This window comes from Myotis nattereri (genome assembly GCF_964212035.1).
Source record: "Myotis nattereri genome assembly, chromosome: 3".
Classification (NCBI taxonomy): Eukaryota; Metazoa; Chordata; class Mammalia; order Chiroptera; family Vespertilionidae; genus Myotis; species Myotis nattereri.
Genome location: NC_138077.1, coordinates 103,539,623 through 103,551,484, shown reverse-complemented (window position 1 = coordinate 103,551,484; position 11,862 = coordinate 103,539,623). Strand labels below are relative to the sequence as shown.

Sequence of the window (11,862 nt, the reverse complement as noted above, 5' to 3'; positions counted from 1 at the left end):
AACGGCTCTCACCCTCTCTCTTGCCCACACAGCTCCTGACCCCTGTCCTCAGGGCCAGTTCAAGACTGAGTCTGCTCATTGCTGTTTTCAGAGAAAACAACCAGCAGCAGCGACGCAGGGACAGGGTCGGGAGAGGGCGGCAGGACTGTCCAGGTGGAGAGTCACAGAATTCAAATGGAAGGCCCATGGCCTCCAGTGACGTAGTCTAAGGAAAACAGGCTGTAGAGGAAATAGGGGAGGCCCACCAGAGGCTTAGAGCACATCTCATGGGCCCATCAAACCCAGAAAAAGTGACACCAGAAGCATGGGGAAGCCAGGGTGGCAGTCTCGTGGAAGTTCCCGGTGCTCCTGTGTTGGGGGTGGGGAGAGCCTAGAGGGCACCAAGAGCCTCACTCGTTTTGGCAGAAACACTCTAGTGGGGAAGCCGCAGAAATGCCCGGGCACCAAGAAAGGCTACGAGGGGATGCGTTCACCAAGCACAGCGATCACAGGCCACAGCAGTGGGGGCCGGGCTACTGATGGAGAAACTACGAAATCCAAGAGCTGGGAGAGTGGCCTTTCAGGAAGTGACTCTGTTCCAGTCATCCAAACTTGACCCCAGGTCAGTCAACCTGGGAGTTCCTCAGAGCAGCTGCTGACACGGGGGACAGGGGTACGCACATGAGAGGACTTGAAACAAGCAGCCAGAAGTAGGGAATGGTAGGAAACTGCTCCAGGCTCAGGAATCGAGGGCAGTCCCGGGGGCTGGATGGACAGATGCACAAGAAGCAGCACCAAATGCATCTCCTGCTCAGCAGTCAGTGGTGGGGGCGGCGGGGGGGGGGGGGGGGGAGAGGCGGGGAGGACCCAGGAGGCAGTTGAGGTAGCAAAGATGGGGTCCTGAAGGTGAGTCTCTGGAGGCTGGATCAGCAGAAAGAGTGCACACCTCACCCCAGTGATGAAAGCAACTCTGAACCCCAAATGGGGTAGGTGGTGGACGGGGGTGGTGTCACTGAGGGAGGGCAGTGGGTGGAATAGCCTCACAGTAGCTGCCACAGGGAAACACGTGGCCTAGGTCATGAGGGCCCCCTCCAGCTCCGGTGGGAGGGCTCAGTCTCACAGACGAGGTCCCTTGACGCCTGGGTGGTAGAAGGCACCGAGGTCCTCATATCGACAGTGGCCTTTTTAGGCAAAGTGTCAGCAGACTGGGCAGCTGAGTTTGTCTTCCATAACCTGGGGTTCACCCTTGAGGGGCAGGTATTCTTGACAAGAGACCAGCTTTTGAGCCTTTGAGGATGTCTCTATTCTTTGTGAAAACCTCCCCTGTGGGGGACTACCTTGGTCTGGCCCAGGAAAAGGAGGCTCAGCACTGACCCCCCACCAGCCACGACCATATGTGCGAGACCTGGGGCCCAAGCCTTCCTAAACTGGGCTCTGCCCCCGGGAGGAGGTGGGAGACCTGGCAGTGGTGGAATCATCAGTCCCCTTGATCCTGGGGACCCCTGGAAGAGAGCCTGTATTCTTTTGTGTCTAGCTCCTTTCGGTCAACATCATGTTTGTGAGATTCGTGCAGGTTGTGTAGCAGGAGTTCACTCATTTTCATTGCAGTGTAGCATCCCATTGCATGCACACACAGCAACTTATTTATCCATTCCACTGATGGTGGACATGTGTTTCATCACTGGGGTGAGGTGTGCACTCTTTCTGCTGATCCAGCCTCCAGAGACTCGCCTTCAGGACCCAATCTTTGCTCCTTCAACTGCCTCCTGGGTCCTCCTCCCCGTCACCACTGACTGCTGAGCAGGAGATGCATTTGGTGCTGCTTCTTGTGCATCTGTCCATCCAGCCCCTGGGACTGCCCTCGATTCCTGAGCCTGGAGCAGTTTCCTACCATTCCCTACTTCTGGCTGCTTGTTTCAAGTCCTCTCATGTCATTCCAGCTTGGGTTGACTTAGGGTCACCAGGCTTTCCATTGGCCATGGGGGGAGGGCCCACAAGGCTGGGTGGTCCTGGGGCGGCGGATGCAGCTGAGTCTGCTTCTTCCGTTTTGGCGTCCTGGTGGCAGTCGCAGGGCTTCTCTTTCCCCTTCCAGGGTGGCAGTGCGGGGGTAGTGGGTGGGGGGTGGGGGGTGGGGGGTGGGGGGTAGGGGTAGAGGCTCTGGGTTGAGTTTGCTGGAGGCTGTGGGAGCCTTTGTGCGGTTTCTCATGCCACCCTCCTCAAGTCTCTGCCTCCACGCCCACCGCACTGCGAAGGCCAGGCCTCCTGCCCCACAGGACCCCCACTTCTCCTATAAATTTAAAATTATAGTAATACATATAGAAAACTTTGCTATGAAATTAAAGTTTTCATATATACTTAATTTTAATTACACAAATGTGTCTACTTAAGTAAAAACAGGTAAACTAACTAATTTGTTAATTTTTAGTATACAAATTCAAAAAACCTACTTTATTATATAAAGGACTTTTGGTTTTAATGGACACCCCCTCGCCCGAATTTGTCCATTATATCAAGATTTTGCTTTAATAAGCTTTCCTTTTAGACAAAGATAAGGCAGTTGTGAATTGTCATTACCAGGTAGGTAACCTGTTTATATTACTCAGTTCACCCAGTTTCACTATTACAATTTACAAAATAGGGTGTGCAATGTGTGGAATAATGCTTCTTTGTGAAAAGCCAGGATTCATTTAGAAAGAAGGCCAAGCGCCTTCTGACCATGTCACTCTGCTGTCAAATTGAGCTCTTGAGGCAGAAACCTATCTGAATATGTCAATTTCCTGCCTAAAATCCCTTAAGCTACAGGATGAAATCTATCTCTCTGACGATGTGGTTACAAACTGTCCTCTAGTCCCGTGGTCGGCAAACTGCGGCTCGCAAGCCACATGTGGCTCTTTGGCCCCTTGAGTGTGGCTCTTCCTAAGCCTTAGGAGTACCCTAATTAAGTAAATAACAATGTACCTATATAGTTTAAGTTTAAAAAATTTGGCTCTCAAAAGAAATTTCAATTGTTGTACTGTTGATATTTAGCTCTGTTGACTAATGAGTTTGCCGACCACTGCTCTAGTCTCATCTCTGGTAACTTCACTTTGCTCTCGGGGTTCCAATCAGACCTACCAACTTTTCTCTTTTTTAAAGCTAATATTCACTGAGCCTACTCTGTACCACAAGTCAAGTACAGTGCTAAGGATTGTATATGGGTTATCTCATTTAGTCCTAATGACAACTCTAGGAGGAGGACTCAGAGGGCGTAAGTAACTTGCCTAGGTAACTCCCTATAGCCAGTCAGTGTTAGACTAAGATTTGAACCCACGCAGTCTGACCACAGAGCCAATGCCTTGCCTCTCCCTGGAAGCACCAAGCTCTGTCTTGGCTTTCCGTCTTTGTTTATGCTGTTCCTTTTGCCCTTCATATCTCAGTAACGCCTTTGCCTTGTTTAGAAGTCAGAATGGACATCACCTCCTCTCACATGCACTCACATGGCACCTGTAGTTAATTCTGTCATCAGTTGTCATACGTGTGTGTATGTAACTTTTTATAGTCTCCCTCCTTACCAGGCTAACAGCTTTCTTTAGCTAAGGACTACATCTTTTATCTCCATATCCCTACTCTGATCTCCTAGAGCTTAGGAAGTCCTAAGACAGTCAACACAGTTTTTTTTTTTCATTTAGGCAATGAATGTGTAATGTGTACCTTTTCCTCACCTAGCAGTCTGGATCCAGCATTCAGGGCTGGGAGAGAAGCACCAGGGAGAAGGGCCCAGGCTCCTTCCATCTCTTTGTTCCTCCACCTGAAGTGCTGCTCTTGTCCACCCTCATTCAAACCAGTGGGAAGGGAGAAAGGAATAAGGGAGCACTCACCATTTCCCTTTAAGGACCCATCTTGGTATTTGCACTACTCACCTCCGCTCTCATACTGTTGGTCAGAACTGAGTGATGTGGCTACTCCTTGTTGTAAGAGAGCCTGGGAAATGCATTCTGGGAGGCCATGTGCCCAGATAAAAACTATTAGTATTACTATATTACTATATAAGAAGGAAAATGAATCCTTGGGCATAACTATCAATTTCCGCCACAGTGAACAAGAATTTAAAAATCAATATAGAGTCTATCTTGGGTATATGCTTGTGCTGTGTTAAATCAACATGTTGAAAGTAATTTACTTGATAGACTCTGAGAACTCTTTGGCTGGAATAACTTGGCAATGTTTGCATTATTAAGTGAATCAGTTTAGTGGAAGGATGGAGGAATGGCTTGTCAGAGAAGGTTTCGTGAGGGAGGAGGGTCTGGTCTGACTTCTGAAGAATCAGTAGGAGTTAGCCAGGTGAAGGTGAGCCTGTAGTTCCAGGTCCCAAGGCTGCAATGGTGACCAGATACACATAGGCCACCATCAACTCCATGCCAGTGCCACATGACAGCACCCAGCTACATGCCTGTGCTCAGAACTCTTGCATTTGGTTCTAGGGCTTCCCTGTTGATGGTGAGTGTGAAAGGTTCACACAAATACACCCTATACCTGAGATAAGAGCTGATAGATTCATTTATAGCCCTTTCTCTCCAGGCTGAATGACCCCGAGGCAGGTTTTCAGTGGGTTCTCAGAGGAGTGGTCTGAGGTCTGGCAGTCAGGTGCACACTCATGTGTTGACCTTCTTCCCTGTTTCACTTTCTGTCCCTCGCTTCTGCCCGTGGAGTTGCTGTCCCTAATAAAGGACAAATGCCCAGGCCTTCACCTCTCAGGCTGCTTTCCGGAGATTACCTTGATTCCTCAAATACCACTTCCCATTCCATCAGCAACAAAATTCATTCTCTTCTCTGTCATCTCTGTGAAAAGAGTGAGAGGCATAATACCCGTCCACAGGAGCATTCTTCTTCCCCACCCCTCCCTTTCCCTGAAGGATTTTAACTTTTGTAAAGACTTACAGGCACAGGACTTTTTCAGAAAGCCATTCAACCACATATTTCAATTTAGATCACATTGATCCCATGTTAGCATGTGGAGAGTGAGTTATTAAGTCTGCTCTTGAATGGTTCTTGCCCTTGCCTCTGTCTGCCACAGAGGAGCTTGTCATCCCACGGGGGTGGGGCAGACAGGCAGGTGGAGCTGGGGCATCAAAGAGTTGGAGTCAAGTTAATGTTAGAAGAAAAGTCCTCTCTCCCCCACCTCATACCCACAAAAAAAATCTCCCCCAGACACTCAGCAAGGAAAATAGTACAGAGTCTTGTCTTGACTGTGGAGTCCCTACTTGAAATAAGAGAGATTTTATCTACTACCTGTTAGCCAAACTTGTTTTTGCCTCCTTTTTTTTTTTTAATTATAAGAACATGGCATCAAAAACATTTAAGAAAAAGATAAAAGATCAGCCACAGTCCCACTCACTTAATATAGTGCCAGGGCCTTGCTTAATATAGAGCAAGACCCTGGCACTATATTAAGTGATGTGTTTCTCTTCCCAGTCCTGCTGAGGCTGGCAGCCCATCACCTTCGCAGGCCCCGTACTTGTCCCATGGTAGAATACTGGGGCCTCACATGGGCCAAACCCTGGAGTGGTTGAAACTGCAGGGTACAGTACAAGTGGTTCCCTCATTAGCCAGAAAGTGCCAACTCTTTGGGTCTGGGAGCAACTTCCTGCCATTGGGAGGAATTTGAATGTTTTTGATCCAGTAGTAAAGCATAAGGGCTTAGGTGTTAATTTTCTTAAATAACTGTAGAAAACAGAGTGTAAAAATAGTCATCCACAATACCAACATCTTATGATAATTATTATTACTACTGGAATCTATTTTCTTCTATATCTACACATAAAAGGGTCTCTGCTTATCCTGTGATGGCTTGAGCACTCATACTATCTCATTAGCATGAAGCCCAGTGTTCCCTTCACGAATTCTGAAGGGATGTCTCCCTCCACTTATTTGTTGAAAAACTGCAGGAGTTTACTTGGGATAGTGGTTTAGTCCTGCTTTCAGATGTCAGGCATGCGTAGCACCAGAAACTGGTCATTCCTTCACCACTCATTGCTTCCTAGTATGTATTGCTCTTGAAGACTATTCTGTGCTATTGAACCAATGTCTTCCGTACTCTCTGAAACATTGCAAAGGTGCTTCACATGTTAGCTTCCAGTTCATAGCCATGGGTGCCCAAGGCATGAAACTTCTGAGGAATGACACAGCTGGGGAACCTATAGCCCCTCCTGAACCTTCAAGTCCTTTGGGTTGAGTCTGGGCCAGTCTAAATTACCCATTTTCCTCAGGGTAATTTTATATCATGACCTTTTTGCCCTTTGCTAAGCTGGGTTTTGCTTGGGATCACCCCATGATTCTCCTAACAGATCTCCCTAATGTGAATTTCAGTAAGCAGGGGACGAGCAGACAGCACCTTCTTACTCTGAAGGAGCTTCAGCACTTTATGCTAATAGATCTGCTCATCCTGACAATCCTCCAGTACTACTTACCACACAAAAATGGGGACCAGTTACACTCTTTTCTCCAGGACCACAGGTGGCCACCACCTTATACTTCTATTGTTAAGAGGACCTCTCAATCAGCAGTACATTGGCAAATGTTTAACCACAGATCTCTGAAAAAATTAAAAGTTCTGATTGTTTGCCAATTTCTGTGATGTAAATACTCTTACCATGGCCAATTCAACCTACCAAGGTGATGCCACTAGGCTGGGAGTTGGGACTTGATGCATTGGCACACTATGCCCTTGGGAGTCCAGCCATCGCCAGGACTCCGCTGCCTCAAGTGACCAGGCATGAGGGGACCTTTTGCCTTTGCTGACTGGAGAACTGCTAGAAGCATTTCCTAAATATGTAAATAAAGTATACTATATCTTATAGTTAAACTCTGGGATCATACCAAACAATACATTCTTTAAACATTATTGAAATGAGGCTTCTAAAATCCAGGGTGTTGTTGTTGTTGTTTTTTTGTAATTATCAAACATCTTACAAAACCAGGGTTATTTTGTTGTTGTTTAACTATTAGCTTAAAAAAGTGTGCCCAATCATGTAAAGCGCCTCCTTCCTAACCAACTCCATTACCTCTGCCATTTTTTGCCCCTCCCCCACCTCCCTCCTCCCTCTGCCCTTTCTGCCTTCCTGCTGAGGAATCAGGACATTGAGAAGCCAAGTCCAGTGTGCAGCAGCTCCAGGCTCTGTTCCTAGACCCCTAAGTCTTGGACTTTGCTGTTTAAGGCTGTGTGATTTTTATTTTTATTTTTTAAGTTTAGAGTGAAGCAAAATTCAGTAATGACTTTATTTTTTCAGTTAACATAACCAGCCCACAATACAGCACACTGACTCCTAGAGTACAAATTCAAGGAAGGGAACACCTTCACTAAGTTACAAAACTTTGGCAAATCAATACAGTACTCTTTAATAGAATCAAATCATATTTTTGTTGGAGTTATATTTTACTTGAGTGATAATTTTTACTCCCAAAATGTGTGGACGAAAGGGGCCACATGGCGATCTTGAAACTCAGAGACCTAAAGTCACCACAAAGGATGGTCTGAAACGGAACTTTAACTAAAAGCAGTTATGGTGGGTAGTTATATCCTAGCTGGTATCTTCACTGACAAGTCAACCTTTATCTTAACTGAGGCTATCTGTCTTTTTGCATCTATAATAACATATTCTTGAAATGTCTGGGTAGCTTGTAACTTCCCTTTTTCCGGACCCCTTGCAGAACAAGCTAAGGTGCCTGGGCACCAGGACAGATACCACAAATTCCTTCATTGTTATCATGTTAATTGTTGACTGTTGGCTATCCTACACCCTATCCTACACCCATCTAAGTATATGTCTATCATTTTACTTTTCATCCAATCCCAGAGGTTTCCCCACTTTGCTTTCTCCCACCTCTCCAATCTATCACCAATGGATTTCATGTAACCCACCTACATCTCCTCCTTTGATTGCAATGTATAAAAATAGATGAAAACCCACCATGCTCAGAGCACTATCCCAATCCATTGAGATACTGCTTCCCGGCAATTGTCGACTGTTTGGCTCAAATAAACTCACAAATTCTTTACAGGTTTGAATGTTTTTACGTTAACAAATGTCATTTTAGTACCAAATTAAAACACTGTAGTTTTTAATGGTGGTTTATAGCAGAGCAAGTTATACTAATTAATATCTTTTAAAACGATACAATTTCTCCTTAGAAAGTTCCCTCTTGAAGTTTTCCTCAGCAGGGCATTTGTGTCTATTTGCAGGTGACTCCGCTTTGTCCTGGGGTTGCTCCAAAGCCCTGTAGAGTTCCAATGCATGAAAAGCTTTAAAATTCTACCTGAAGAAGATTTAATATGCTAACACCAATTTCCAAGTACTTAAAAAAATTTGTTTAATTTTTATATAAATAATGGAACATTCAAAGCTAGACAGTCATTTCAAACAACATTAATAATTTCACTGTTCCCTTTTATTTAGAAACACTGTACCTCTTTGTTTTGATCAAATCACATAACCTTTTTTCAACTTATTTTTAAAAAAATTCAACCTAAAACATAGTTGTATTTTTTAAATGACAAATAATTATAACGCCAGCTAGTAGAGATCTGGGACTGGGTGTTATATATCAACTTCCCTCATTTCTCTACAACAAGCATATCAAACTCAAAGGCTAACATGGGCCAAATAAACAAGTTTTAAATTTATGTGGGCCACAAAAAAAAAAACCCAAAAGCTTCAATTTTCATAGAAACGTAGGTTTATTTCGATAGAGATATGCTGAATACAAAGGGCTGAAATAAATGAGTAAATAAATATTCGTTGCAGGCTGCGAGTTTGACATGCTTGCTCTACAAATGCTGCTGCTGCCATTGGCATCTGTATGCTCCCCCCTGTCGAAGCAGTCAGTTCTTAATGTCAGCGTTTAATCTATGCATTAGTCATTCCATTGCTTCTTGGCCTCTGTTAGCATTTGAGATATTGTACTTGCCAGAGATGACTTCTGAGACTGGGTCCTTTCACAGCGATTATGGCCTCTGGAGTCGAAACGTTTTTCTGGGTCTTGAGGATGTGGTTTGTGTATAAGTCTCATCTACTGAAACCATATTTGCAAGGGAAATATTAGTGGATTTTAGTTCCATTGTTTTCTCTACAGAGTCAGCCTCAGAATGGTCTTGCACATGTGTTTTGGTTCCTGCCACACCTATCAGAGATTTCACAGTGGAAGGCAGTCCCCACTCTGTGCTGAGCAGTCTATGGCTGTGCAGCTTTCCAGAAAGATCTCTATGTTTGTCCAGTACATCATCTCCAACCACACTTGGGTTCATAGGGTTTGGGTATTTCTGCATTGCGGTTTTTGTAACAGTTTCCCATGGTGGTCAAAGACGTGCTCCAAAGTCCAGGTCTTCATGGTGCCACAGCCTGAGTGGTGTCTGGGCATGCAATGAGGCAAAGGGCTAAAGCTCTGTGATATTCTGATGAAGAATCTTTTGTCATTTATTAGGCATTTGGTCCAGCAGTGTAATCAATATCTGCTAGCATCAATTTCCTTTAGGGATCTTAGTTACAAATTATGATACATATTTGCTTTAAAATCCAAATTGAGAGCTTTGTCTCAAAAGCCTATCTAGTGATTTAAAAAAAGAAAAAAAAATGCTAGGTTACACTATAATTACCCCGTCTACCTTTTCAGTGTTTTGAAAGAGGATTGTTGGGACTGAGCTACTTTGTGTCCCTCACTCCCCTTATATCTTAGTATGGCCCCCAGGAGAGAGAGGGTCCCCTTCTGGGCAGCTCCCTCCCATAACATTTTCTTTTTCTTCTGGGGATTTTGCCTATGGCCTTAAACACACATGATGGTGAGATATAATTTAGTCACAATAGGGGAAGCTTATAGGAACTGTGCATTTATTCAACAGTTTTTGATAGACTCACCTTTCCCTGGAATGTGATTACTAAACTCACCCGTCCCTGGAATGGCGATGACTTACTGTAAATGTGATATGGCCCCAACCCAGAAGGAACACCTTGTATCGACATATACATTGACTAACCAACCAGCTCTCTTCAAGTACCCCAAGCCCTCGTGCCTTCCTCATTCTCCTTAAAACGAGTTCTAACTGCTGCACAGATTGCTGCTCTCCCTTTGAGAGACAGCCCGGTAGGTCTTTCCTCTAATAAAGCCTGTGTCACCTGGTTTTTGGCCTCTGACTGATCTTTCAGTTTTATTCGGAGCTTACAAGATGCAAGGCACTGTAGTAAATGCTGAATTTTATCAGTGAACAAAACATAAAATTTCTGTCGTCAAGGAGATAATAAATGAGTGAATGAATGAATGAATGAATGAATGAATGAATGAATTCTGTGCAAACAAGGACCAATGGCCTGCTGGGGCAGTATTCACTTTTTTCTAAAGGACACAGAAGAGTCCTGGAGTCTTTCAGAAAGACTTCAAAATTCAGCTATCATGTCATTGACTCATGAAGAGCGCTGTTTGGGGTCAGGGAGATGGCAGAACAGTGCTTGGCTCTGAAGTCACCCTTTCCATCAGCCCTGAAGCTCAGGAGTGGTGGGCTGGCCTCCCCTGCACACCTGATTTAGTGAACAGGTAGCAGCAGAGACAAGGGTAGAAGTATACATCTCCCCCAATGGAATCACAAGTCCCAAGTTTGAGTCCTTCTAGGTGTAAGACTTCAGCTTGTTTACCTTCTCTGAATGTATTTCCTCACCAGTAAATGGGCTGCTAAAACACCTCCAGGATCATTGTGAAGTTTACAATAGCTGATACATGGAAAAGCATGTTGCAAACCTAATGCACAATTTCAGCCTATTTAATGCTATATTGATTACGAGCGATAAAAAAAACACACCGAGTGACAGAGGTGGTCAGTTTGGAAATCTGTCATGTGCTTTCTTTGTGACTCTTTCTCTCTTGCCATGTAAATTGCATTTCCAATTCGGTATTAGATGCTGAAGCTATTTTCAAGTGGGGGTTTAAATCAAAGATTAAGGAAGCATGTAAGACACCTATCTGGTGATAGTGTGAGACTTCTCTTTAAGGCTGAACCTCCTCTGTTGTAGTAGGGGGCTCTTAGGATTTGACCTAGTAGCAAAGTCCCTGTTCCTAGGGCTGAAAGAAGGGGTGGAAGTTCACAGGGTGTCTCAGGACTCAGGAGGAGGTGGGATGGAGGGTGATGAAGGTTCAGGTTCAGAACCACTAGGAGAAATGCTGTCTCAGTCAGGGTAGACAGAGGTCTTTTAACAGGTCTGAACCTCTCTGACATCTTGCACGAAATTCCATTCTGTAGTGTCCAAGGGAAAGCCATTTTCTGTGGTTCTGATTTGCACATACAGGGTGTCCTTTGCTGTAACTTAATAATAAACTTAATTTTTGGTCATTATTTGCCTGAAACCTCAATGCTGACTGTAATCTCATAAGCAACCTTTTTGGTCACACTTGAAATATTTATTGATGCTCTAAAAATATTAAATTTATGTCAAGGCATTTGCATGAAATAACTGATTGTGTTCACAATTTGATAATGAAATCTCACAGCTGGAGAGTGGGGAGTGAGGAGAAGAGAGCAATTGCAAAGCTTACACCTAAGTCAATGTTAGAAACCATTGCCTGCACTCTTCAATTCCACATCTTTAAAGTGCACACACACATTGGGTTTAAAAACATATGCCAAATGTTTAACTATTAAATTTCAACTAAACGTTGAATCATTTTCCCCCATGTTGATTGTTTCACTATTGTCAGAAGGAGCCTAAAGCACTTAATGTATTGTTGTAGTCCTAATACTTTTGGAAATAGATTGTGGACTGTAGTTATCCTATCTAATAATAGACAAACATGGTAATTAACTGTACCTCTGACACACTTCCCATTGGCTAATCAGGGCGATCTGCAAATTAACTACCAACCAAG

At 44.4% G+C, this 11,862-nt stretch overlaps 2 pseudogenes across 2 annotated transcripts; both read right to left on the bottom strand.

Annotated features, from left to right (window-relative positions):
• Window positions 1-1,095: 1,095 nt before the first annotated feature.
• On the bottom strand, window positions 1,096-1,983 carry LOC308517050 (proline-rich protein 3-like; annotated as a pseudogene). The gene is made up of 2 exons: window positions 1,927-1,983; window positions 1,096-1,493 (listed from the first exon to the last, which is right to left on the bottom strand). The product of its transcript is annotated as a proline-rich protein 3-like (transcript).
• Window positions 1,984-5,655: 3,672 nt separating this feature from the next.
• On the bottom strand, window positions 5,656-9,342 carry LOC308515430 (PRELI domain containing protein 3B-like; annotated as a pseudogene). Its single transcript has 2 exons — window positions 8,787-9,342; window positions 5,656-5,679 (listed from the first exon to the last, which is right to left on the bottom strand). The product of its transcript is annotated as a PRELI domain containing protein 3B-like (transcript).
• Between the last annotated feature and the right edge of the window lie 2,520 nt (window positions 9,343-11,862).